The 9,113-nt window shown below is 35.6% G+C and overlaps 2 long non-coding RNA genes across 2 annotated transcripts; both read right to left on the reverse strand.

Moving 5' to 3' along the window:
• Positions 1 to 655: 655 nt before the first annotated feature.
• Positions 656 to 3,345, reverse strand: LOC132621876 (uncharacterized). Its single transcript, XR_009575721.1, has 3 exons — positions 2,302 to 3,345; positions 1,909 to 2,220; positions 656 to 1,830 (listed from the first exon to the last, which is right to left on the reverse strand). It is a non-coding gene; the product is annotated as an uncharacterized LOC132621876 (long non-coding RNA).
• A 949-nt stretch (positions 3,346 to 4,294) lies between these two features.
• Positions 4,295 to 8,297, reverse strand: LOC132621883 (uncharacterized). The gene is made up of 2 exons (XR_009575722.1): positions 8,128 to 8,297; positions 4,295 to 4,521 (listed from the first exon to the last, which is right to left on the reverse strand). It is a non-coding gene; the product is annotated as an uncharacterized LOC132621883 (long non-coding RNA).
• Between the last annotated feature and the right edge of the window lie 816 nt (positions 8,298 to 9,113).

Raw genomic sequence — 9,113 nt, forward strand, 5'->3', positions numbered from 1 at the left:
TTATGAGACGACCGTACAAATCATAAGTCTCAAGTTGTGAAGGGCCTCCTCCCCAATCTTGACGCCCCGACATCCCAACATGTGGGGTAGATGATGTTGATAGATGTGAAAAAGTCGGGCTGGGAGTAGCCGTAGGAGTACCGCTCATAGTCGCTCACTATGATACATGATAAAACTCAGGGAGGCTATGTGGGATCGTGCGAGGCGTGTTAGGGGACTGAGAGATGCGCTGCGGCTCTGTTTGGCCATGTGGACAAAAATATGGTGAAGCTTGAACATGGCCAGCCAACTGAAAATAGGCCAATCCATCTAGGAGAGAATCATGCGCCAATGGAAGGCCACACGGTGGGAGATTTGACGAAGCGTCTCTCTCTTTAATCCGTATGGGGCCTGGCACTACACCCTCTGGCGGTATAAAAAAATCCTTCTTCTTTGACTTTTTTGTTTCTTTAGCAATAGCTTTACCCCTCTTATCATCCGACATCTACACAACAAATATATCTAAGTATTGCAATATAGATTAAAACAAAGCAAATAAATTTGAATGGTAAGCATTTTATTAATCTAAATAATCTTAAATAGATAAAGGTTACAACAAATTAATCAAAATAATCTTAAATGGTTTTAATGTTGGCGTAGTCACATAGACAAAGCAAATAAGGAAGCTTAAGTATTCAGATACTTATAAGTCTTATAATCAAATAAATAAAACTACACATATTTAATAGTTCTAAAATGAAATACATGCTAATTTTCATCATTTTCTTCCTCGTCTGACCACTCTTCCTCATCACTTGTTTCATTTTCATCATTTTCTTCCACTTCTTCAAAAGCTTCTTCTAATGTCTATTCTGGATCCTCCAGCTCCGTTTCTAATTCAGGGTCGACTATTTGGCTAACATATGATATGTCGTCATTCTGAAGGCAGCGGGCAGGTCATTCTCAACTTTCACACGACCAACAAGCTTAGTTTTAATTACCACCCACCAATCAGACTTATCTGGTCTCAATGGATAAGGGACATAGTACACCTGCTTAACGTTGTGCGCAAGGACGAAAGGATCATAAGCTTCATACCTCCGCGTGTGCTTTACTTCAATGATATTGTACTCCTTCAGTACCCTCATACCTCTTTTTGGAGTCGGATCAAACCAGTTGCACCAGAAAAGAACAATTTTTTTTAACAGGCCAACGAGTATACTCTAATTCAAAAATCTCTTCCATTACACCAAAATAATCAACACTATCAGCACTTTTAACCCACACACCACTATTATTATTTTTCATATGGTTAGTACATTCTCGGTTGAAATCATTAACTACATATTTGTCCATATCCCTAAGATAAGTCTTTCAAAAATTATTCATGAAAACCACAAGGTGTATTCAGGGGTGGAGCCAGAACATTTGATAAGGGGTTTCAAGAAAAAGGGACTAGATGAAAAAGGGTTAAAAAGTGTTGTTACAGAGAATCGAACCCGCAACCATGGGCTCAATAGTAGGCATCTCAGCCGCTGAGCTGAGTTCTCCATTATGTGAAGGGGATGCAACATTAATATTTATACATGAATAAAAAAATTGACCCTATATATATAGTGCAATTTTCCGACGAAGGGGGTTCGATTGACACCCCTTGCACCCCTGTAGTTCCGCCCCTGGGTGTATTGTGAACTTAATAAAAGTTAAGAAATAGAAAGTTAGAAATTGTAGAATTAAAAACTTTGTAATTTATGATAGCTTTGTGTTAGAAAATTATAAAACTTACGTAAGTGTTAAACCACGCTGCAAATTGATCGTACTTTTTCTTGGCCATGTATCTCCACAAAGAGTCTGTCCAACAAAATGAAATTTAGGTTAGCCCCTTTTACATTTTAAATGAATATTTTTTGCAGTTTTAGTTAAACTTACTCATAATAAGGTTGAACTTTCCGGCAATTTAATAAGATATGTGTCGATGCCGATTTATCTTCTATTTGATTCAATGGTCTCTAACGTTCTTTTGACCTATCACCTGGTCGATTGAAGATTGATATCAGCTTAGCCAAATAATTATTCACACCTCCATCATAGTGTCGATTAGGCCTGTTTCTCAAAAAAGTCACACCATTCCGAAAATAGTAAGAACAAAAATGATATGTTTCGTTGGCAAGGTAAATTTCGCACATTGAGCTTTCCACTTTTGATTTCTGCTTGATAGTCCTTTTTAGCTTACCAGTAGACCTGCATTTATATTGTGTTAAGTATGATTTTTTTTTAAAAAAAATGATTTACAAGAATAAATAAAAAAAATTGACTCACTACCTCTCAAAGGGATAAATCCACCTATATTGAACTGGGCCTCCGAGTCGGGCTTCGTACGCTAGGCAAATTGCAAGATGTTTTGTCACATCAAAGAACCCGGTGGGAGAATTTTCTCCAGCTTGTTTGTGATAACAGGGATATTTTGATCCATCGGAGAAAGGTTGTCTTCCCTCAACGTACAGGAACACAAGTCCTTGAAGAACAAACTAATTTACGTCATAGGTTTCCAGATTCGTTCAGGCAAGCCACTAAATGCAGGGGGGGTTAAGTTTCCATGAAAACGTGACAGTCATGACTTTTCATCCCATGTATCCTGTCTTGATCTATATCAACACGCATTCTAAAATTTTATGCATGCCCATCTGGCATCTTCAAGTTCTGGAACCACTCACAAATCTTTCGCTTCTGCTCCATTTTGAAAGAATAGCTAGCCTTAAGCTTGAAGACCCTTTTCTGTTTTGGCTGCAACCATAACTCTTGTTGTCCACAATATTCAAGCAAGTCTATTCTAGCCTTAACATTATCTTTAGTCTTGCCCTTCACATCCATCACTGTGTTAAACAAATTATCAAAGTAATTTTTTTCCAATGTGCATGACATCAAGATTATGGCGCAAAAGATTATCCTTCCAATATTGCAACTTCCAAAATATGCTCTATTATGTCCAGTTATGGTAAACCCCCATACCCATCGAATCTGTACGATTCTTCTTTAGTAACCTTTGGGAGGTTCTGAACCCTCTCCCAAATATCCTAACCAGACAGTATTGGAGGTGGACAGTCTTGTTCAATTGCATTTGTCGCGGTTCACTTTTTACGCGGGGTTAGGGCATAAAAGGCTACTACGAACTCGATGGTGCTCTTTTGGACTTTATGTATTTTTAAAGACTCGCTACCTAATTTTTAGGAAATTAGAAAAATCAGTTTTGAAGGGATTATTCAAATACCGTGAAAGAATCTTCGTAATTCAGAGTTCTAGGTAAGGGTTCTGATGATCCCCTGGGGAAGGTGTTAGCACCCCAATATTAAGGATCCGTACTATACGGTTGACCTTCGAATTTCAAAGTACGAGTATTTGCCTAAACTTCTTATTTTGTGTTAATTTCCGGCATTTAGAAAAGACTGTCATTTTGTAAGTTTGCATATCATTTGAAAAGATTTGAGTATATCCCCTTTACATACAGGGTATCGTAGTTTTCAAATTTATGATATCCGTTTATAAATAGTCCCCTTTTATGTATAAGGAGTATATTTTGTTTATAAATGAAGTGTAAGAAGCGCGTTTTGATTTTTTAACGTTCATGGCATACTCATGCTTCGATTCGAATTAATCCGTTTTGGTACGTTTCAGCCTTATCCGGAATACTTTATATTACGATGGTTTCATTTTTTGTTTGTACAAAAAGCGTTTCATACATTTAGAGGCAGTGTATCTCGGCTGTATAAAATTGTCTTTTTGGCCCTTTCATGACCCAAAAAAATACGAGTCTGAGACTGGTTTAATTTCAGAAAAAAGAGAGCGACTCCAGTTTTTGGTCAAAACGAAATCTGATTCAGTAAAAAAAAATCTGAGTTCAGAATTTAAAAAGGGTTTAGCATTCTGAATCTGTATAAACTTGGTGTATCAAATGCTTACATAAAGGATATATGTGGGCTTTGGCCCAAAATTCTGTTTGTTTCAGCCATCATGTAAAGTCCCCCTTTTTAAAAGACTTGAAAAAAATGAGTGAATCTATATCTTCAAAAATTTAAAGGAAAGAGTTTCCACGTTTGAGTAACCAATTTGAAATTATTAATACCAAACAGTGTTCTACCCTTTTAAGGTTTTTTGAAAGAAAATTGATTTGTGCTTATTATACTTAAGGAAAAAACAGTTTTTTAAGTCCAATTTATATTTAGTTTTAAAACGCCGAATTTAATCGCGGTTTTGAAAATTCGTTCGGGGACCTAAAGTCATCTAAACGGCATAAGAACCGTTATCCTAAGACAGCTAGTTCAAAACATAAGGTTCCACTATAATATGAGTTTAATACAATTTTTACGAATACATCAACTTAAAACAAATAAACATGAAATGAATAATAGAGTAGAGGTAGACTAGGGCGTACCAAGCTTCTAGTTAGCCATTTTCACCCATGGCTGGGCCTTCTGCGCGCCTCGCTATTATTTTCTTCGCGGACTCGATTCTAATTTGAATAGAAGTCCTATTGGGCCTAGGAGGCTGGTCTTGACCCGAATGGTCATGCAAGTGGAGGCAGAAAAGAAAAAGGGAAACTTGATTAGTTTATATTTAACCGTCCTTATCACTAAAATAACTAAGCCATACATGTGTGTGTGTGTGTGTGTATATATATATATATATATATATAACAAGTCACGCAAAAATCCTATACTTGTCTTCTGTATCTTAAACTGTTGTAATGGTTCATTTTAAGACTTAGCATGGTATGGGGACTGGGTCCTAGCCTCGTATTCTCGATGTCGCACAAGTTCCAAGGGGTTTCTAAGAACCCCAGGCATGGCTAACACCAGCAAGACTTGGACAACCCCGAATTACCATAACCCATCTAAAAATAACCAACCCAGTATAGGACAAAGAGAGAGCATAGGAAATTAAAGTCATGATATAAACCAAAATGCCACAGCAAACACTGATCATTTAAAGAATACTAGTCAACTAAGATTAAGAGTTACAAGATAAGTCAAGTGTCACGGCAACAGTGTGTCCCTCAAATATATACTAAGCCCTCAACTTAAGCAGGCCTAATTACAAACACTGGTTAAGGCAAAATGTGCTCAAAATAAATTCAAATGATAGTACACTGGCACCTCTTCAAATAGGCAGTCTAAGTTAGTATTTTAATACAAAACAACACTAAAGTTGTAGGTGATGGGAATGATAATCTAAGCAATTGAAGGACCAAAAGAGTTGGACAATAGACAGTGTACATCAAATGGCACAAACTATTCAAAAAGACAAGGAACAGTTAACTTGGGAACAGGTGGTCACTCATACTACCCAAGAGGGCAGGCCATGTATGCCGAGATGGAGTTTAACACACAGGTCACTAATGAGAACTAACTGGAGACTTACATGGAGTCACACAGGGTATAAAAAAAGCAATAAAGTAGTCATAGGGATCCAACTCATGGTCATAGGGGTAAAAGAAGACAAGTGCAAGCACACAAGTGAAGTTAGCAAGCAGAAACAGATCTAGGGCCTGGAGGGAGGGTCTAAAGGTCATCAATTGCACACAGACACAACAACTAGGACAAGATCAAAACATGATCATAGAAAAAGGTTTCACTCCATAGGTGCAAATAAAGACAGGATCAGGGGCAATGTCACATAGGTGTAGGATAGGTAAAAACACAAGGCTGGGAATTTCGAGTGACTCACAACAGTTTGGCTCTAGTTCTATGTCATGGGAGGGAAACAAGATAAAGTATAAGCAAAGAAACAACACACACAATCATGGACAAATGGGGTTCAAACAATATTTCAGACAACAAAATTAAAAATAAAAATAAAAAACAAGTGTGTGCCATCTAGTCCTAATGTGATCCAGAGGTGTGCAGGAGTAACACTCAGTCAAGGTTCCAAGAATGATCAAAGATGAAAACTACATCAGGTCACAGAACTGGGCTAACCACTTCATCATTATACTCTAACTAGAATTTACAACTTAGGAAGCAGTTTACAGTTTTTAAAAAATGAGTTCAATAAAACTTATCACCTAGTAAAAAAATAAATAAGTAAAGAGTCTACAGAATGCCAGGGATGGATTTAGGATAGACAAGAAGGATCACAAGAAGAAAGACCTTGTCACAAGAAGAAAAGAATAGACAGCATCCCAAAGTTAAGTGGTATAAGCCCCCACTTGATGCCCCTTCCAGAAAATGAGTGACTCCAGGTACATAACTTGTGAAAATTCAGACAATAATGCCAAGAACAGACATAACAGGCAAAAAACAGAACCAATAGGGGAAACAAAAGGACCATAACATCACATAGACCTGAAGAAGATCAACTGAAACCATAGGACACTCACCAGGGCATCTCCATAGTGGTTAAACACATAGGTATAAGGTAGAAGAGAAAACAGGTTCCACTTAGACCTAGGCAGAGGAATATTTGAACATATTTTGGTATTTTGAGCAAAAATAAATGCCAGGCTTTGACGTTTAAAACATCATTTTGCAATCATGACACCAGGGCAGTCAAAGCACAGCGTTAGTTTTATAAAAATTACAAGTCATAGTCTAATGATTTTAAAAACAAATACAAAGAACCTAGTTATATAAAGATTATATCATATAGACTGGCCCTTTTTTTCATTTTTTAGTTAGTCAATATTAACCCAAAATAACTTTACAATAAACAGGTTTTGGAGAAAAGAGGAAATGACATAAAACTCACATTTTATTACTTAGCTCTTGATCAATCAAGCAAACACTCAAAACACATTAGTAGAAGGCAGTAAAATGACACACTTATGTTAACATTAAATAGACTCCATTAAACCACTTATAATAACCATGTGAACAAGTTAGGCTAGCAAACTAGACACATGACAGGTCCATTTAGTTAGGCAACTATGGTGAGTGAACCAACAACAAACCAATCTAGACTTAAACCTTCCCACAATCACTCTTTTACCCAAAATTTTCATACCTATGTGATCAGTGAACCAACATCAAACACACTCATCATCTTTTGACTAACAACTAACTCTACTTGTTTTAATAAGCAGTGAATTGATAGCTTAATACTTATCATGTTTTGCCTAAACACTCTCATGACAATCATTCAAATCAGTAAGTAACTAGTAAACTTAAACTCTATGTGATATCTAGAATAAGTAATTCACAACAACTAGTTTGAATCAATAAAGACCAGTGAGATTAACCTATATCACCTTTTATTTTAAACTTATACTTCATCATCTAAGTAGGCAATAAAATAACAGTTGACACTTATCACATAAAACACCTTACCAGAACCATTTAAAAGACCAACAAGTCAGCAAAATGAGACTAAGAGGTTCACTAATAGCTCACTATAATTATTAGAACAAAACAGCAAAATACATGGACAAGATCAATACACAAGATAACATTCAATTAAGACACTAACCATAACAAAAGAAATAAACAGTAGGCTTTAACAAGAATTCACAAGGTTGTTTTTAACTAAACAACTACCAAAAAAAAATTTACAGACATTAACAAGTTTATATTTCACTAAACAACCATCACAAAAAATAAGCAATAAATTAAGAGCATAAAAATAATCAAGAAACTAACAAAAACTACCAAATTAATATTTAGCTAAATAGCTACTACAAAAAATAATCAAGAAATTAACAAAATTACCAAATTAATATTTAACTAAATAACCACTATAAAAAATATGCAAGAAATTAACAAAATCACCAATAAGATAGAGAGTTGCCTTTTTTGGACGTAGCCAAGACGAAGAACGGATTTGAAGACAAAACCCTCCTCAAACTCGGACCACAATACCAGAAAAAAAGTAAGAAAATAAATTTTAGCAACTGAAGGGTTTAAAATCTAAGTTCAAAACCCCCAAAAATTGCACTAGGCAATTTAAACTTTCGAAATTAGATCTTAATTTCAAAACTCTATTTTGCCTCTTTTTTTTCCGACCTCTTTACTCGTGAATGGGGGTTTATAGAAACCCCCAAACAGAAACAACCAACACAAACGTCGATGCGGGACAAATGAACGACGGTCAAGATCGTCCCAAACAATAGAAAATCGACAGTGGAGTATATGTTACAACTTGACAGAGCAAAAAACTTACATAAGGGTTTGTTTGGACGTTTTCTGGTGAGAGAAGGACGTAATGCTTCGTCCTCCCCTCCACATATCACGCTTCCAACCGATGGGACGTGACCGAGAGCAGGAGCGGGTAGGTGGTGGAACAGGAGCGTGGGATAGGGTTAAGCCCAAGCCCCTAAATGTTTTTGTTGCAAAATGACCCCCTGAAAGGGGCGGGTGAACTGGAGGGGCGTATATATGTACGTGTGGGCTGGGTCGAGTCCGATTGGACTGGGCTCGGCCCAATTCTTTTTTTTTTTTATAAAGTCCTTCCATTTTGAATATATATATATATATATATATATATATATATATATATATATATATATATATATATATATATATATATATATATATATATATATGATTTAAAAAAAATGCCCCCACCCCTTTAATAAATTACATGTATATGGGTGTATATATCACACGTATACACTCACATAGGGGTAATGCGGGTATTTGGTAAAATGGGAAAATGTTTGAGATAGGTAATTATAAATTAATTAATTAATTAATTAAAAGAAAGCCGAATAAAAAATGTAAATAATTTAAAAAGGATGCTAATAGACTTTTTTTTTTTTTGCGAACATGGTCTAAATTGTCCCAAAATAAAATGAAGGCTGCAATTATAACCTTTGTGTGACAAAAATGCAAAAATACCCTTAACTATAGATCTAATTATTGCAAATGTAGCCTTATTTTGGTACTAATTCAACCAATTAAAACTAATTTGCGCTAATGTCCTTAATTGATTTGCCAATGGATTAGGCATCTCAATTAAAGCACTTTAGGGGCTAAAATTGAAAAATGACCCCAACTATCTTAAACCATGACTTGGTCAATTACGAAGAGGTCATTTATGAAAAAATACAACAGTCAAAACCAAATTACAATTTTGTCAAATTGAAATAAATACATAAACAAGCAAAATTCAAAGCTCGAGGGGTAAAAATAGTAAATTCTCTTAAT

This window comes from Lycium barbarum, chromosome 2 (genome assembly GCF_019175385.1).
Source record: "Lycium barbarum isolate Lr01 chromosome 2, ASM1917538v2, whole genome shotgun sequence".
NCBI classification, from domain to species: domain Eukaryota; kingdom Viridiplantae; phylum Streptophyta; class Magnoliopsida; order Solanales; family Solanaceae; genus Lycium; species Lycium barbarum.